Below are 18854 nucleotides of genomic sequence, written 5' to 3' on the forward strand. Positions count from 1 at the left end.
TTGGTGATGGAGTAAGATAAACAAGTGATTTGGGCAATGTAGACAGAGTATTGGGGCAATTTGGGTAGAGTATTAGCAAGAGGACTGAGGTATTAGCAAGATTTATGTTGGAATTGCCTATTGGATGCAATATGGAGGCTTCATAAGATTTTTAGAAGCTTGAGCAATATTTACTTATTGATTTTGTTAAATATTATTTAATTTTTCTATTATATTTCCCCCATTATCTTATATAACTATGGTTTCAAATGCTTCCTTTCCTAAGGTTTAAGACTTATGTGGGTTGCTCTAAAAATGCTTGCAAGCATCGATATTTTTAAGTTGCTATGATTTTTTGTCAAACATTTAGAGGGTAACTTGAATTTTCTTAATGAGATTTTTTAGAACCTAGAAAAATGTCTCACAAGATAATTCTTTGAGAATACCCTACACTTCAATTTAAATTTTTCTAAAAGGAAGCAATATGAATACATGTTCCAAGAATGTGTCCTTTTATTATTTCATATGGGAAAATTAGAAGCTCTAAAGTGAAGACTGCTAGATCAAATTAAAGGAAGGAGTAACACTTATCTATCCAAATGTGTAGCCATGTAGCGGAGACCAACAATTGGCCTTGAAAGAAGAAATAAGCTAAGGACGAAGGTAGGTTCTAAAAGTATCATTTAGATTATTCTAAATGGGTGAACATCTTGTTATCGAGCCCAAAAGAAAGATGGAAGATGGAGGACTATGAGCCACTTAATGCTACTACCCAATGGGAACAGGATATGCAACGTACATGATATGTGATGGCTTTCAAGTTACTTTCTATTTTGGATAGCACATGAAGATTAGAATAAGACTACCTTTATAACCCCCTAGGTAGATTTTGTTACAAATTCCTACCTTTCGGATTAACCAATGGGTCTTATTTATATGAAAAATAGGTAAATAGTGTTTTATTACCTTACCTTTTTCATTTGTGACATATGCATGTCATAATTCGATCTTGCATTATTATAATTTAAGACTCACTTTTGAGAAATTGGATGCTATTGCTGGCTAGCTAAATTGAAACAAATGTTTTTTAGCTCCAAAAAGAATCAAGTTGCTTGGTCATTCCATTCATAAAATGAAATTGAAGTAGACGAAGATAAAATCAAGGCTTTGGTTGTTTTGTCATCACCAAAAGGTACAAATCACATTGTGAACTTTATACATTATACCAAGTATTCGATCAAGTATATTTTAATGGCTTCTCAACTTCTTTATCTCTTCATAAAAAGAGTAAAGCATGATCCATTTTGGATAGACCAAGAAGGAACACTTTTAGTTGATTTAAAGAAGTGTTTGGTGGGTTATCTCAATGCAAGCCCCACTTTGACATAGATTCTTTTATTTAAATCCACCAATCTATCTTGAGCCTGTTGGTGTGGATTTATTACACCAAGGAAGAAAGAGTCTTTATATGGGACTAGTCTACTATGCCAATAGAATGAAGTCAATAGTAGGGAAAAACTATAATGACAGAAAATTTTTATCAATGTGATATTTGGTTGTGGGAGATTTAGCCATTGCTTGCTTCCAAACACTTTTGTGTCCATAACTTCTTGTGCTTTATTACCTCAACTCATTATAACAATGTTAATTTGTCAAAGAAGATCTTAAGGTGGATCATTGAGTTGCAAGGACTTTGTAATGTGCATATCAATTTGGTCCCTTGATTGCACAAATTCAGTAGTCCATCAAGAGATCATTGTAGGCAATGTTGTCTGGAATTCCCTCAAAATGTTGTGGACTTTGTGACTTAGTATCATTGGAATCTACCTTGTAGGAGAAGATTTACTTGATTTTCACGAGGGTCGACATAAGTTTAAGGTCCCTAAAATAGTACTATGGTCCCTTAATTGTTTGCCTAGTGTCAATTAGGAACAATCTCTTATGCAACTCATTTCCTAAAATGACACAAAGTCGGTTCTAAAATTAATAATCTAGGACAATTGTGTATTGGCTCTTTCTAGTCTATTGACCTAACATTTGTGGGAAACCTCTCGGCTTATCAAGACCACTCTATTCGTCAAGGACCTACCCTCCCACTTTCCATTCAAAACATAGGTTCTTAATTACCTAATTACCTAGCTTAATTAATATAACATACAAAAATAGCTTCCTTAATTAATCATATTAGCACAAGGTTCTTTCATGTAATGTTAGCATAGATACAAAAATGTATTGAAAATAATCTTTTGACAAAAAATAATTCTATATTCAAATCAAGCAATATAACTTTATTTACATCAATACATTTGTCCAAGATAGGACCCATCTAAAGGCATTACCACCAAATTTATGCCCTTAGCTAGCATTAAAGTCTTCTAGAAACCCATTCCATGCTTGCAAGGGGTTAGACTAGTCTTTGATGCTCAAAGGATTTCTGGCCAAAACCCCCTAATATCCTTCACATCACCTGGATAACTATACTCCCTATGAAGAGACCTCTTATTCATGGAGCCATCATAGTATTCGGAGTAGCAAACATAGCCATTTGGTGGAGGCTCCTGCTACTACCCTTGGGGGAGGTGTAGTGCATCTTTGAATTTATCTTGATTTTTAAATAAAAATCCTAAATTAGTACATGTTCAAGAACAAACGGTCTTGATAATGCATCATCTCCTATACATTAAAAAATCTTTGGATTCAATTTGAAAAGGGATTTATTTTAGACAGTATCCTCCCAATATTAAGTTTTGCTTGATTATTAAGTGTCAAGTTGAGGTAAGAAGGGTTATTCTGACCCTCGACCTCTTGATTGTATCCAAAGTAAATGATTCTAGGGTCATATAATTCAATGATCTTTCAACAAGTTTAATTTTCTCATTTAAAGACATGTGATTCCTTTAAACCAAAGAGTTAGGCTTAAATTTATTGAATCCCTTTTGTTATGATTATTTGGATCATAACTTACTCTTGAAATTTTTAATTGACTTACGGTCTTGTAAAGCTCTAAAGTATGCTTCCTTGAGTGGGATAGAAAGAGATAAAATCCCTAACTTACTCCATAATATAGTTTTCTTCTCTCTAGTATCTTGGTCTTAATCTTAATCACATAGATAGCATGGAACCTATGAATCATATTAATTTTTTCTCTACTCAAAAGAATTCCTTCTTGTAATACAAATCTTTAATAGGTCAAGGACAAAGGTTCCCTTCTTTTAGGCTTCGAATTCTTATCCATAGGAAAAACTTGATCCCATATATATCCTTTAAATTATGGATCTAGTTCTTTTTTTATTCATCCCTCTTCAAATGAAAATTTCGATGTGGCTTAAACTTCCCTATAGCATTTATTTAAACTAGGATATAATCTATTAGTGTGCGAAAAGGAAAATGTATTCACTAATTCTTATCCTATATTTTCTTATATTTCTAATGATTACTATCTTTTCTACACTTCTAGTCAATGTAAGTTTCCTTAATCTACCTTCATGGATTAAAAGTCATGGATTAAGCTACCTTTACAGATTAATGCGCTACCACTTGGATCCAACCCCATCACAAAGAAGCAATTCCTTTATGAATACCCCTCTAAGGTATCAGAAAATATGGATCCACCCACCAAGTCATGGTGCACCATGTGGTTTTGAACAAAGGGGGTATTGCACATATATCTACTTTAATTTAAGTCAATAATGACCATTTGATTAAAGTATAATGATAATAATAATAGAACCTAGTTTTGGTTTGAATCGATATATTATCTGCACATGCAATCTCTTGATCTGCTCTTATACTTCTATGCTTTGGGGCCATTGCTACTTGCGGAATCTAGAAATTATAACACATATTGCTCCTCTAGCATGTCCAACTCCACACATTCTTGGCAATCTTGAGATTAGGCGCTTGTCAATCCTTCATGGTTTATGCTTTCCTTGAATAGGGAGATAGGTCTTCTTTGGGAATTATGAGAGGAGGATATAGGATTGGGAGGGGGCGGGGCGGAGGGGGAGGGGGCGGGGGGCTCTTTATGAAAGAGGGTAAGTAGCCTTGCAATCTTGCAAGGAAATTAGGGACTCATAGAAAAGGATTTTGTCAGTGAGACCCTGATGAGGAAGCTTCATTATGGATAAGTGTAGTCGAGATGATGGGTCTTTCAAGCCTTTGGAACTCCTTGAGTTCTCGTGATCCTTCTTTTCTTCCTTCTCCCTCAATCTCTTACTTCCTCTATTTCACTCGATCTCTTTTTTCCTCTATCACACTCAATTCCTCCCTCTCCTCCCCTCTCTCTCTCTCTCTCTCTCTCTCTATATATATATATATATATATATATATATATGTCTCTTTAGGATGTTCTATCTTGTTTTTGCATCATTAGGGTGCTCCCTTTTTAATCATCCCTCCTACTTTAAGTAGTTGCTTCCTCCTTCCTTCTCATTGGCCTCTGTGGGGCCAACAATGCCTTCCTTTTTTCGAACAGCCTAGTTGGCCTAATATGGTAGCCCATATCATCCATTGCATGGCTTATTGCAAGTGGATTTAATGTTATTTATTTTAGACAACTAGAGAGAACTAGAGCTTATCAAAGATGATGAAGTTGAAGATGGTGGCATGAATATGGTGATGATAGAGATGATGAGGGTGATACTCATCATGATGCATGGTGTCTTGATCCATTGCCTCTGCTCTAGTGGCTAGATCATGATGGAAAGTAAAAGATGAAGGGATGACATCATATATCAGTCTGCTATGGGCTATCACCTGTAGACAGGTCATGTGTCGGTGACCCGGCACTTTTTAGGGGTCGTGTTTGTTTTTATCATATATCAATTTACAAAATCCATCGTATTTCAACTCACGCATGCATAAGTGAGATGGTAGAGTGCATGAATATCAGTTGGAAGGTGCGGGTTCAAGTCCTCACAGCAACATCATATCATTTTGGTCCAAAAAGGAGGGCTTTTCATTGTCATCGACAGGTGCCATGTCACCAAGCAGACCGAGATTTAATGTCAGCCAAGATGAAGATGATGATGGGATTGAGAGGGCAACTGATCCATGATCAACTTATGTTGAGGGCAGCTCAAGGTAAGAGACAGGTGAGCTCGATGTTGAGATGGACAACTTGTTGGTGATGACGATGGCATAATAGTCCACAAATTTGGTGCTTATTTCATCAACAATTGGGTTTGTTGAGAAGGATGAGCTAATAATCTGAATTCATAGATATAATGTTTGTAACCTTTGTTCATTAGTCCTAGCTTATATATAAAGCTCTATTTGTGGTCGTACATGCATGAGATGAGTTGTCAGTAGAATATTAAGAGGTGAGATGTTATAGACTTGCTTTCTTGTTTCTTATCACACAATCAATTGAAACAATTATTGATCCCAAAAGGAGAAGACTATAGAAGGATGGGAAGTATAATAAGTCAAAGGGATGGTCAAAGCAATAATATATGGTAAAAGGATCAAAAGGTGCCCATCAAAAGATCAAGAGAAAGAGTTGAAGCTAGTTACCACATATAAGAATGCCAAAAATGGAGAGAGTAACTTTTTTATTCATCCTGCGATAGTGAAATTTTATTAAGAAGTGAAAGTAGGGATCACTCTCTTGCAAATTGTAATATCCCCAAATTCGTAGTTGTGTATTTCAAATATTATATTCATGTATGCACTAAAGACCCATAAAACATGTAGATCCACAAGCAAGTTTGTCCATCATTTTCATTTTACAAAGACACAACCATGTGAAAAAGAGATTACTAGACTTTAGAGAGGCCTAACAGAGGCCAAGTATTGAGATTACCTACTTAAGAAACTATGTATATAATGTATAAGGTGAATGTAAACTCTTATTCTTGTGATTGTGAATTTTGAGCTCTTGCTTCCTTCCATCTTCTTGCTTCCACCATAGCCATTACTTCAAAGAGAGTGTGTGTGCACATCTGTGTTTGTGTGAGGGAGAAAGTGTGTGTAAGGGACCAAGAGGGTGAAGCCCTTCTTGCCTCTCTTCCCTTTCTCTTCTTCTTTCCCCTAATGGTATACCACATGTTGTTTCCATGACTCAAAGCTGAATTGACTAAGATAAATAGAGTGACAAAGTGAGGAAAAAATAAACATACCAAAACTGGGAGAAGCTTTTTTAGCTTGATTTCTCATCATCGTCATCTTCTTGGCAACTTGGACTGAAGCAAATCAATTACAAATAAGTGATGGATGTAGAAAATGTCGAATCTAGAGCATGGCTATGGAGGTTGAAAGAGGAAGAGTGAGCTCATGAAGTAATATACATCGAGACCAAATGTCACACAAGTAAAATAGGTTCCAAGATGGAAGCTTGGACTCATAAACACAATCTTGGTGTGTAGTGGCCTGAAAATGACACAGATACTTTGCTGGAAGTACAAAAGTACTATGACATTGCATTCAAAATGAGAGCAAGTACAATGCTTTATAGGAATAGACTAGGCTGCACTTTCCACCATTGTGCATATGGGATTCAATATCTTGAGCCCATAATGCTCCATATAAAGAGGCTAAGCTAAGTGTGATTGCCAATATCTCAACTCCCCTCCTCAATCACAACCAGAGAAGTACAAAGTGTGTAGAGGCTTTAGTGATAGCGACCACCTGAAAAGTGTGGGCACACCACAAACATGGTAAACACCAAAGGCTGTCGTAGAAAAGGCTAAGTGTGGGTACCAAAGACGTGGTGGACATCCAGAGGCTATAACAGGGGCCTCACAAAGTGTGCAGAGGCTGTAGTACAAGGTTACATGAGGAGTTTACAAGCTTATGTCAAAAACATTATGGCTAGGCAATACAAGGCTGAAAAAGTCTATCAAAATAGAAGGACTGATAAGCTTTGTTCTTCTCCTGGTGGTCTTCTTCTTCTTCTTCTTCTTTTGCTCCATGGTCGTCTTCTTCTTTAACAACTAGATAGGCCTTTTGGGACCTCTTCCTGGCATGATAGAATTTCTCCGGTGTGCCCGATCCCTTTGCATAAGTCACATAACGGTTGATCTTTCTTGCCCTTGTATCTGGTACCTACATATAACATTTGTTCATCTTTAGAGGTGCTTGGTTCTTCTTTGTATTTTACCTTCTTTTCTTCTTCTAGCAGGGAGGCCTTAATGTCAACCAGTTTAGGACTAGGCACGTTGATCAATGTAGTTGATACATTCTTATAGTCAGTGCAGACTTTTTAACAACACACCAATACAAATATCTTCATCCATCTTGAGATCAATTCCTACAAGCTGAGTTAAGAGACTTTCCATGTAGTTTAAGTGAGTTGCAAGAGATGTGTTTGATTTCATATCTAGCCTGAAAAATTCAATCAGTAATCCATACTTAGATGACTTTGATTGTGCACCAAAAAAAGTATCTAATCTCTTCCGTGTATCATTAGAGGTTTCACAAGTATCCACATGGTGGATGTAACTGTCATACAATTCAGCTTAATGATGGATTGTGCTTTGTCATCATTCTTTTGCCAAGTAACTACAAGGTCCGCATTCCATGGTTGCTTCTCTTGCCATTGGTAATGGCCCAAAGACCCTTCTTCATCAAAATGAGCTTGATATAGATTTGCCAGATGTGAAACCTGCTCCCTTTGAACCTAACAGTTGGAGACTATTTGCCCATGCTGGAATAGCAAACACTCAGATTTGAGCAACATAAGATCTAATGGTGTCAAAGGGACACAAGGAATGTAGTGTCAAATAACACTTGATAAGTATCAATAGATACTATGCTTTCAAGCACTTGAGTTTGATGCTTTGATGCTTGGATTTCTCCCCTCCTTGCTAATTTGATGGGAAATGTTTGCTGGAGACATCTTCAAAATGGCTTCACTTGATTAAGGTTGATCAGTAACCAAGTTGACTTGCAGTGTGTTGAAAGACAGAAGCAATGGTAGCATAAAATTTCAATATGCTTGATGCTTGTACTTCAGTGTGAAAGCTTCAAATCTTCAAAAGCTTTCCAAGGCTTGCTTGTTGGATACTGAAATCTTGCTGGAAAAGGTAAGTGGCTATGGCTACCAGTTATAGTTTCAGGACAATAGCCTAATATTTTGGTTGTAGTAGCTCACCCAGTGGACCATTTGAGTTGAAATTTTGTTAGGAGGTAGCCCGTATGATAAACTTCAAAAGCCCTATGGTAGCCCTTGACATTGTGAGGCGTGATAATGGTGCCATTAGTTGAATAGTAGTAGCAGGCTGGCTATGGCTTCCTACAGTACCACGTCTGAGTAATCTTCTAATATCTCTATGCTGGAGAGGAATTTTTTCAAGCCCTCTTAACTAAAGTGAGTCACCTACATGAACAACAAATTCACTATGATAAATTGTGGAATAATGCTCACAGTAGGGAGAGAGAACATGTCCAATTTACAACAACAAAATTTTCACCATATCTATGTTTTTCAACATTGTCAGGCTGTATGTTGCACAATGTCAGGCAATTTTGGTCTAAAAAGATGCACCTTGACCTAAGGAACAATCTCGAGAAGAAATCTTGAAGAGATATGGCTTGTTTGAAGAGATATGGCTGCTCCAACAGAGGTAGGTAGGTGCTGTCTATGGTAGCCAAGAAAGATAGAATGAAGATGGAGGTGGAAGATGAAGGGTTTATGTCAAACTAAGCTAAGAAAAAGATTGAGAAGAGCTAAAGGAGTGATTTTTAGAGCTGAGCCATGCCCGACTGGGCTTTGATACCATGTAGAAAATGTCAGATATATAGAGCATGGCTATGGAGGTTGAAAGAGGAAGACTGAGCTCATGAGGTAACAAACATCAAGACCAAATGTCACACAAGTGAATTAGGTTCCAAGATGGAAGCTTGGACTCATAAACACAATCTTGTGTAGTGGATTGACAATGACATAGACACTTTGCTAGAAGTACAAAAGTATTATGGCATTGCATTCAAAATGAGAGCAAGTACAATGCTTTATAGGAATAGACTAGGCTGCACTTTCCACCACTATCTATATGGGGTTTTGCATCGTGAGCCCACATTGCTCCATACAAAGAGGCTAAGCTAAGTGTGATTGCCAATATCTCAATAGTGGAAAACTCAAGAGGAGACATACCCAAATCCTAAGAGCATCAAGCTCTGATTTAGTACAAGGAATCTGATGAGAAAGGATTTAGGTAAGTCTACTATAAACTTTGGATCTTTCAAGGTGGTCTTCACATTCATTGCTTCATTTCCACTCAAGACGCTCATCCTTTGAGTGCATTTCATTCCTCCACACAAGGTGGTCTTCCCCTTGAGTGATCTTCACCTTGATTGAAATTCACATCCACTCAAGGTAGTCTTTATATTGACTAGAACCCTTCACCTTCATTGCATTCCATGATCTTGAGTTGACCATCTCCACTCAAGGTGATGATCACCCATAGCCTCCTTCACCTTAACTAGCATCCATCACCTTGATTGGATCACCTCCACTCAAATTAAACTTCATTTAGATTGCATCCACCACCCATACTATGTCATAATTAGCTAAGGTCATCATCACGCTAATTACATCTCCAAAACCATATGGAAGGTGAATCTTACCATTATGGAGATGGAAACTCATCACCAACCACCATTAATTTGTCATGGGATTGTCACCTTCTCTCATGATGGTCTTCACCTTGATTGTACTATATCAAATTCACTCAATTCAAGAATTCAAGGTGATTAGCATTAGCTCGACTTAAATTACCTTGATTGGACATCTTCCATGCAAGATAATCACCTTTCATTGCTTTTACATCACATCTAGTGTATCAAAATATTATTGTAATCCATAAAATGTAGGGATTCACCTCAATTGGAACCATACAAACACATTTAAAATAGTTAAGTCCACCCATAATTTAGATTGGCTCACGAGACCTTGATTCTAGTGAATATGGGAAGGTATGGACTTTAGAAGCATTAAAATTGATATTTTCACATCACCTTGATTGACTTGAGAAGCAATTAAAACCATCATGATTGATATGTAGTTTACCCCTAGTGCTTAGGCATATCATCTACTTTGACAAAAAAACATATAGAGTGATTGCATGATTAACAAGCTTAATATTAAGAACTAAAAATTCACCAGACAAGGCTAAATCATTTAGTTTCACAAGATATCTTGGGATCTCATTGTAAAATCATCTTTCAAATCCTAATCAATTGTCCAATTCTAGCATCATTCTTAGAAATCTACACTATCCGTATACTAGATCGTATATTAAAACCACTTAAACAAACTCATCTAGAGTGGGAGAGAAAGATTTCACATCACATTGAGTGGTTTATGTGACCACTTTTGGGGTTGTGAGACAATTCAAGACCTATCTCACAAAGTTGTCTTTAGTTTTCACACATGATGTAAGATCCATGTAGTACCTTATCCTAAGTAGACTAGACTACAATTACTACGAACCCACCATACTAGACCTCAATGACAAAACTAAGCCTAGCTATAGGATATAGTTTCTTGACCACCTTGACTAGTTTCAATAACCATTTAGGATGAACAAACAAAAGTTGACCCATCTCATAGAAAGTATCTAAACTTTAAATGAATTGTCTAGATTGAGTTTTCAATTGAAATGGAGTGGGTCTAATTTTTCCCATACTACCTTGAATCACTAGATCATAAAAGCGAGTCCCACACTAACCATAAGAGATAGCCTTTGATCCCCTTGATTGGTCTATTGATCCCCTTGACTAGGATTTGTTGATAACCTTGACTACATATTTTGGGTAGATTCTTTAGATGGCTGATGATACAAGCATGCATGCACACATGCACACACACATAGAAAATTTCATAATCACAATGTCACATTTTATAATCTCTCTCTCCCTCTCTCTTTCTCTGCGGGCAACACCTCCCTCCCACTATATGCCTCTCTTCGCATGTTTGATGTAGCATGCAGGCACACCAATGGACACAGATTGGTTGTAGTGGTGTAATGGGTGGAGAGAGAGAGAGAGAGAGAGAGAGAGAGAGAGAGAGCTTTTTTGGGGGAAGAGGGGCTACAGAACCAAGAAAATATTCAAAAAATGAATAGTTTATATATTTTAAGAGAGATTTAAAAAAAGAAAATAGAATTTAAAGCAATACCTAAATCACACACACACCTACAGACACACACAGAGCATTGGTATAAAGTATTGACTTAAAATCGATGTGAAGCACCAACAAAACTATAGAGCACCTAGTATCTACTATTGACAACCATGGCAATGAAAGCTTTTGTATTGAGTAACCTATGATCTAAAATGCATAGACAGAAGTGACATTGGCACCACACAAACACCACAATTCAAACATTTGCATTATTGAGTGCAATGAAAGGTTGTGCATATCTTCTTGTGTGCATTTTATCATTTTGCATGTATTTGTACCATGAGAGAGTGCACATCCTTGTATTAGCTTGAGAAGTGGAAATACATCATATGCATCTATACTACATTATTATTTGAGCTACAGGTTCAGGAGGTGTCCAAGCACCAGGGAGCTCCCGCACCTAGCTCCCAAACCAAACCAAAGTTTACATGTGCCATTAATTGCTCATGATTGGGGGCAGAGAGAAATGTAAGTGGTCATTAATCTCTCACATGATTGGGGGCAGAGAGAAACGTGGTCTCTTTCCACCACCTCCTCCTCTCACTCTCATTCTCACTCGCACTCAAGGGAAGCACGTAGCAGCAGAACAGGAGATCAACAGTGTGCAGGCAGCAAGCATGAGCAAGCAGGTCAGACCTCTCTCTCTCTCTCTCTCTCTCTCTCTCTCTAGACTCTCGCTAGTCCAGTAGTCCAACTGCCACAGTCTCCAGTCTAGCATGTAGTCCAGTCTGACAACCACGCAATCTCTCTCTCTCTCTCTCGACAGTCGGTAGTCTTAGTCCGTGGGGGGTAGCACATAACGACTCACTCTCTCTCTCTCTCTCTCTCTCTCTCTCTCTTTGCCATTAGACTGGGCCAGAAGAATTGGGGCAAGGGGGACATCACGTCAGCTGCCCAGGGACTTCGTGGGGATAGCATGTCAGCTGCCCAGGGACTTCGAGGGGGACAGCAACAGCTGCCCAGTGACTCGGGGAGGGGGGGCGACAGTGTGTCGAGGGGGGGAAGGGGGGGAGTTGCCTAGTGTCGGGGGGCCATTGGCCGAAGATGGCAGGGAGGACGGGTGACTCGGGGGGGATAGCCATTGGCCGAAGATGGTGGGGAGGATGGGGCAATAGCGTGTCAGAGGGGAGTCGCCCAGCGACTCTCTCTCTCTCTCTCTCTCTCTCACACACACAGGAGGACCTGGAGGGCATGGGCCATTGGGCGAGGATGGCCAGAGAGGACAGGGAGGTGTCGGAGGGAGCAGGCCAACGTGAGCTGCTGCCTGCCAGTGCCACACGGGAGGGAAAGAAGGCCAGTGCCACGGGGAGCCATTGTCACCCCATGCCACCCCACAACAAGCCTCTGCCGCCCTAACTAACTAACCATATAACTAAGTTAGTTAGGATACTAACTAGCTACTAACTAACTAACTATAATGTATAGTTAGTAATCAGTTTATAGTTAGTTAGTTGTATATATAGTTAGTTAGTGCTATATATATATAGTTAGTATTATATATATATATATATATATATATATATATATATATATATATATATATATATATACACACACACACACACACACACACACACATAAATTAGGTTAGATTACTTTAATTTAGTTAGTTAGTTAACTAATCTAATTTTTTATTAGAGTAGTAAATTTTTTTGTTGTTTTAATTTTTTGTTTAATTTTATTTGCAATTGGTTTAATTTTGTTGTTTTGGTATAAGTTAGTAGGTTTTAATTATTTTTTATTTATAGATATAGTTATTTAGCTAGTATAATATATAGTTCATAGTTTATATAACTAAGTTAGTATACTAACTAACTACTATATATATATAGTTAGTTATATATATTGTTAGATTAGATTAGTTAGTTTAATTTAGTTAGTTAGTTAACTAATCTACTTTTTTATTAGAGTAGCAAATTTTTTTGTTGTTTTAATCTTTTGTTTTATTTTAGTTACAGTTGGTTTAATTTTGTTGTTTCAGTATAAGTTAGTAGGTTTTAATTATTTTCCATTTATAGATATAGTTAGTTAGTTAGTATACTAACTATAGTTAGTATAATATATAGTTAACTACTATATATATAGTTAGTAATATAAACTACTATATATATATATAAACTAACTACTATATAGTTAGTAATATAGATATAGTGGTTGGGCAAGTTAGTTATTAGAGGGGGATGGTGAGAGATTAATAATAATTATAAGTTAGTTATTAGTTACTTAGCTGGTAGGCTAGTCGTTAGTAGCTTAGTAGGTTAGTTGTTAATAGCTTAGTTAGGATTAGTGGTTAGGTAGGTTAGTTAGAGTGCATTGTTGTAACTTAGTTACGGGTTAGTTATGGGGGGGAAGGAGAGAGAGAGAGAGAGAGAGAAAGGGAAAGAGAGAGAGAGGGAGGGAGGTAGGTTGGTTTGCTTGGTGCAGTTTAATTTATTAGTGTTTTGGTTTGCTTGGTACAGTTTTGTTTGTGGGATTGGTCATTGGGCCAGTTTTTGACAACTATTATTTAGGTTGGTGATGTCTTTCTCTCTTCCAAGTTGTAATTTTGTTTTGATGTGTTTGTTAGTTTATCAGTTCTTTTTATTGGTTTGGTATGTGGGTTGGTTGGTTGGTTGGTTTGTTATTACGTTTCTCTTAGTTGGTTAGTTAGTTAGTAGGTTGGTTAATTTAGTTAGTATGTTAGTTGGTCAAGTAGTTACAGAGAGAAATCTATATCATATTAGTTAGTTGGTTAGCTTTTAGCAGGTCTGGTTTTCTTCTCTCACCTCTGTCTCTCCTTCTCTCACCTCTCTCTCTCTCCTTCTCCTTCTTCTCTCTCTATCTCTCTATCTTCTTCTTTTTTTTATTATTATTCTCTCTCTTTCTCTCTTCTTCTTCTTCTTCTTCTCTCTCTCTCTCTCATCTCCTTCTTCTCCCTCTTCTCTCATCTCTCTCCTTTTTCTTCTTCTTTGTCTTCTTCTTCTTCATCCCCATGCTCTCTCTCTCTCTCTCTCTCTCTCTCTCTCTCTCTCTCTCTCTCTCTCTCTCTCTCTCAGTTGGTTAGTTAGTTAATAGGTTGGTTAGTTTAGTTAGTATTATGTTAGTTGGTCAGGTAGTTACGGAGAGAAATCTATATGATATTAGTTAGTTGGTTAGCTATTAGTAGGTTCTCTTTTCTTTTCTCTCTCTCTCTCTCCCCTTATTTCTCTTCTCCCTCCTCTATCTCTGCTTCTTCTTCTTCTTCTTCTTCTTCTTTGTCTTTTTCGTCTTCGTCCCCCTATTCTCTCTCTCTCTCAATGTCTCTCTTTCTTAGTGGTTAGTTAGTTGGTAGGTTACTTTAGTTTAGGTTTAGTTGGTTAGTTTAGTTATTTACTTTATTATTGTCTATTAATATTTGGTTATTTAGTTAGGTGGAGAGAGAGAGAGAGAGAGAGAGAGAGAGAGAGAGTAGGTTGGTTGTGTTGGTTATGTTGGTTAGTGCATTGGTTGGTTGATTATGTGTAGAGAGAGGGAGAGGGAGAAGCGGAGAGAGAGGGCTAGTTGAACTTTGGCAGTATTAGATATGGGAGTTTTCGTTGTTTCTAAATTTTGAGAATATTTTATATATCCCTCAAGGTTAATGCGTGCTTTTTGCCCAGTATGGAGGCTTCTGCAGAGCAAACAAGAATATGTATGTAGAATAGTGCACTCCTAACGTGCAAATGAATGTATGCAAAATAAAGGAGGTCACAAGGAAGAAGGCAGTTCGTTGTGCACTTAATCATGTTGGAGGGCCTGATAGTTCCATTGGTTCCTTGAGGTTTATTCGTCACTTGGATGGGATTGAAAAGCAAGTGAAGACACTGTTTCGGCATCAAAAAGCTTCAATTTCTGTTTGTGAGAACATTGGTGACCGTCTATAGAGGATTGAGAGAATGTTGGAAGAGAAATACGAAGGGCATCTTGCTTATGGAGTAACAATACAGGGCGAGTTAGAAGAGATCAGGGGTTATATAGGTGACATTTATGAACATATCCAGAAAAATTGGTGGCCGCGTGCTGGATCAAGAAGAGAAGTTGAAAGACCTTCTTAATAGTGTGGGTAGTATAGAGGATGGAGTATGTGAGTTGATTTCTCACAAGAGTGAGAGCTTGGTTGCACGAAGAACATTGCTCTTGATGTGCAACTTACTTCTTTGAAAGTCTATCTTAATAGATTTTTAGCAATGTTAACACAGATGAATCACCGTGCAGGCTGCACTGGAGAACATTGCCCTTGATATGCACTAGAGAACATTGCTTCTTTGAGAGTGGTTCACAATAGATTTTTGGCAATGTTAACCAATGTTTCTTTGCCATGGTTTGCTTGGTATATGTAATCCCTACAAGACTTTTCAAATGAATTGTTTGATAAAAATCTCTATTTCGAAACACATTGTCTGTCTCTTGCAAATTATAAAACTACTTTTAAAATAGTCCCTCTTTCTCTCTATTTCTCTCTCGATTACTATACAATTTTGCTAATGTGCTTTTGTAACTTAGATTAGATTAGATACATAGAATGATTGAATAATTGACATGTTGGGACGTTTTGCATAGTTTGGTTTTGCAATTAGGGTACATATGCCTCTCTTTCTTAGTGGGTTGGTACATATGCCTCTCTCTCTTTGTTATTGTCAGTTGGTAAGTTATTGTAAGCCATCTTAAAATATAGTCCTGTGGGATTGGCATCAATAAGTATTTCTAGACTCGGGACACCTTATTGTGTAGGATATGTTCTGTTCTCTCAAGAATGTGCAGATGTACATGAATGAATATCCATTGGCAGGGCCTTTAGGCAATATGTGGTTGGCGCTTTGGTGAGTCCCATGTGTGCATGATGGCACTCATGTGTAGCATACATACATTCTTTCGTACATTGTGAGGTGCCCGCCCATCGGCTTCCCAGGCACTCTTTTAGCGGTCTATCAAGAAACGAATCTAAGCATCGCTGCTCGGCAGTCCCACGGAATGTTCCGAGTTTTGTCGCCTAGGGTTTCCCGAATCCGCCTCGCAATGGAACGTTCACGACCGAACCCACTAGGATCGACTTGAAATTCGGGTTCCTAGTTGTCAAGGTCTCCTGTTAGCATTTTAGCGTCGGATTTTGGACATCCTACTTTACGCAGAGATACCCAATCCGAAGCAGACCCATGCCGCACTTGGTTCAAAGAGAATGGGAAACGAGAGGGATGCGCTGCTCAACCTCTCTGCCCATAGGGAATAGTCCCATTCCGGTCCCCTAAAACGGCATGAATCGGGTTCTAACCCAACAATACCTAAAGGTCGAATGACGATAAAAACTTATGAGAAGCCTCCCAGTTCTCTGGGACCACCCTGCCATAGAACGGACCCGTCGGGGGGTTTTGCCCACCCACTTCCCTTAATAACTTTAGTTTTCTAATTAGGTCCTACCACATTTATGTGTAACACTTAAAACCAACTTCATTAATTAAGCCTTTTAGGGAACAGGGTTCGTTCGCATAACTTATAGCATAGACATGAAAACAGAGCAAAGCAATCTATTGACAAACAAGATCAAACAAGTTCCTTAACTTATCTTCAAGTTAATCTTTGTCTCCCGCCCATACAGGAGAAATTATGTATCGCTTTTGTCTAACAGAAGTATCCCTTCTGCCATGCAGAAGTAACTGATCCAATTCACATGGCACCACAAACTCAATCCTTTATCTAGAATAGGATCTCCCAACATGCCCAGATGTTGGGGGCCACTGAGGTCTTCAACTCTATTCTAGACCTAGCAAGGGGTGTCCAGAGCTCCAATTGACCCGCAAGCTGTCTAGGAGCGAAACATCATTCCCGTGGTTGGCCTTTTCACCACTCGACCTTCGGCCCATGAATCAAGCAGTGCCCTCTCGGGTTACTACGCGGTGAGACCATGGAGGTGATCCACCCATACAATATATCCTTCCTTAATTAAATCCTTTAAGAATCAAGCACAAACAAGGCATCCAGCCTAATATCATTTTCCAAGAAAACATTCCTTTAATCCCATGGCGACTGGTCATCACAGACCCTTGCTATGCATTTACCATAAATCACAAGCACTTGGGATAATCATCCAAACAGCAACTAACAACCAGTTGAAAGTAAAAGCATTTAGGATATTGTTTGATCAACCAACAATACCAATTGCATTTTTTCCAAAACAATGCAAGCGTAGATGAAATAATATTTTCCATTGCATAATTGCTCTCCCCCTTGGGATCTAAGAGCAATACTATGCAAAAATGTTCTTAGCACTTCCTTTCTTTGGCTAGGGCATATGTTAAGGGTTCAAACACTATTCATGATGTAAGTTCTATAGGTCACTTACCTTGATCGATAACCCAACCCTGAATTTGGATTGGAAAATGTCATCGTTATCCAACGGATCTCAAGACATCCTAGCTTTAACCCTTATGATCAATTTCTTGTACTAGCTCTTAGTCAAGTCATGAGGCAACTAGAAAATTATCCTCATATATCAAACATGTCATAGGCATAACGTATAAATACTTGATAAGTGTGAGATGATCTCAAGTAATTAGACTCCAATAGGCCTTGCATTGACTTAGAATCTAGTCTTTCTTAATATTTGGCCTCTTAGGCTAAGTATTTTTGAAGTATCTCAACTTTAAACTAGTACTTTCTATTCATGATTCTCAATGTCATATTCTTTTAGTAATTATGCTATTTATAACCCTTGACTATACTTTAATTTAGCACTTGTATGCCCAATCTTTTAATGTCGTTCTTTTGACGTCTATGCCATTCATAATGCTTGACTAATTCTTCCTTGTAATTGCTCTACTAGCAAATAAGTCATATGTAACTAGGTGCAATTATCTTCCCTTGATATATGCACTTTACAAACTCCATCTTCCGAGTAGGTGAGATGAAATTTATCCTTTCCCATAACCTATACTCGTGCATCGTAGTATGGGGCCTAACGTATCTCATACGAGAATCAAACCAAACATCTATCAAATTGAAAATACATTACTTACGACCAGAACCGCAGTTGGATTGACAATGATGCCTTTGCCCGAAGCCTTATTGCTGGTTGCGAGATTGTCATCCGCACGAAACACTTTCTTCGCTTGGAGGCCATCGTCCGCAAGTAGACTCAAGAGATTAAGAAGGTAGAATAGATTCAAGATGGGAGAGTGTAAGAGAAGATGGTTAAGTCGAGGATTGAGTTAGAAGGAATTGAGCTAATTCTCTTCCTTGCAGCCTCTCGAGGTGACTCTTCTCTCTCTCTCTCTCTCTCTCAAGCTCTTCCTTACAATCTCTTGGAGGGATATCCTTCTCTCTACCTCTCTCTCGCAGCCTCTCGGGGTCTCCTTATGCTTCCCTATGCCTCTCCCATGCCTCATATTTATAGTGAATTGGAGAAGAGGGCTTGTGGTTGAGAAGTGGAGTTCTTTGTGGAGGGGGATCTTGGAAAGATCAGTGATCTGATGCTCAGATCATAAATCTGATGGTTCCATTGGCTCCGAAAGGGGGGGTAAAACTCCAAGATACTTGCTTAGAAAGCTCTTAGTTCACTCCTTCTTCTTTTCTCTGTTCAAAGTGATGTCCACTGCCTGTGAACTGCGATCGCGGCGCGCGCGATTTCGCAAATCCTCTCTTTATTTTTTTCTTTTTTATAAAATCTCCAAACTAACTAAAATATCACTTGTCTTTTCTTTTTAAATGACATCCAGTTCTAAAAATCTCCATATCTTTTTCTTTTAGGATAATATCTAAA

This window comes from Lygodium microphyllum, chromosome 11, assembly GCF_053477565.2.
Source record: "Lygodium microphyllum isolate KBCC chromosome 11, Lygodium_microphyllum_v1.1.10, whole genome shotgun sequence".
In the NCBI taxonomy this organism is placed as follows: domain Eukaryota; kingdom Viridiplantae; phylum Streptophyta; class Polypodiopsida; order Schizaeales; family Lygodiaceae; genus Lygodium; species Lygodium microphyllum.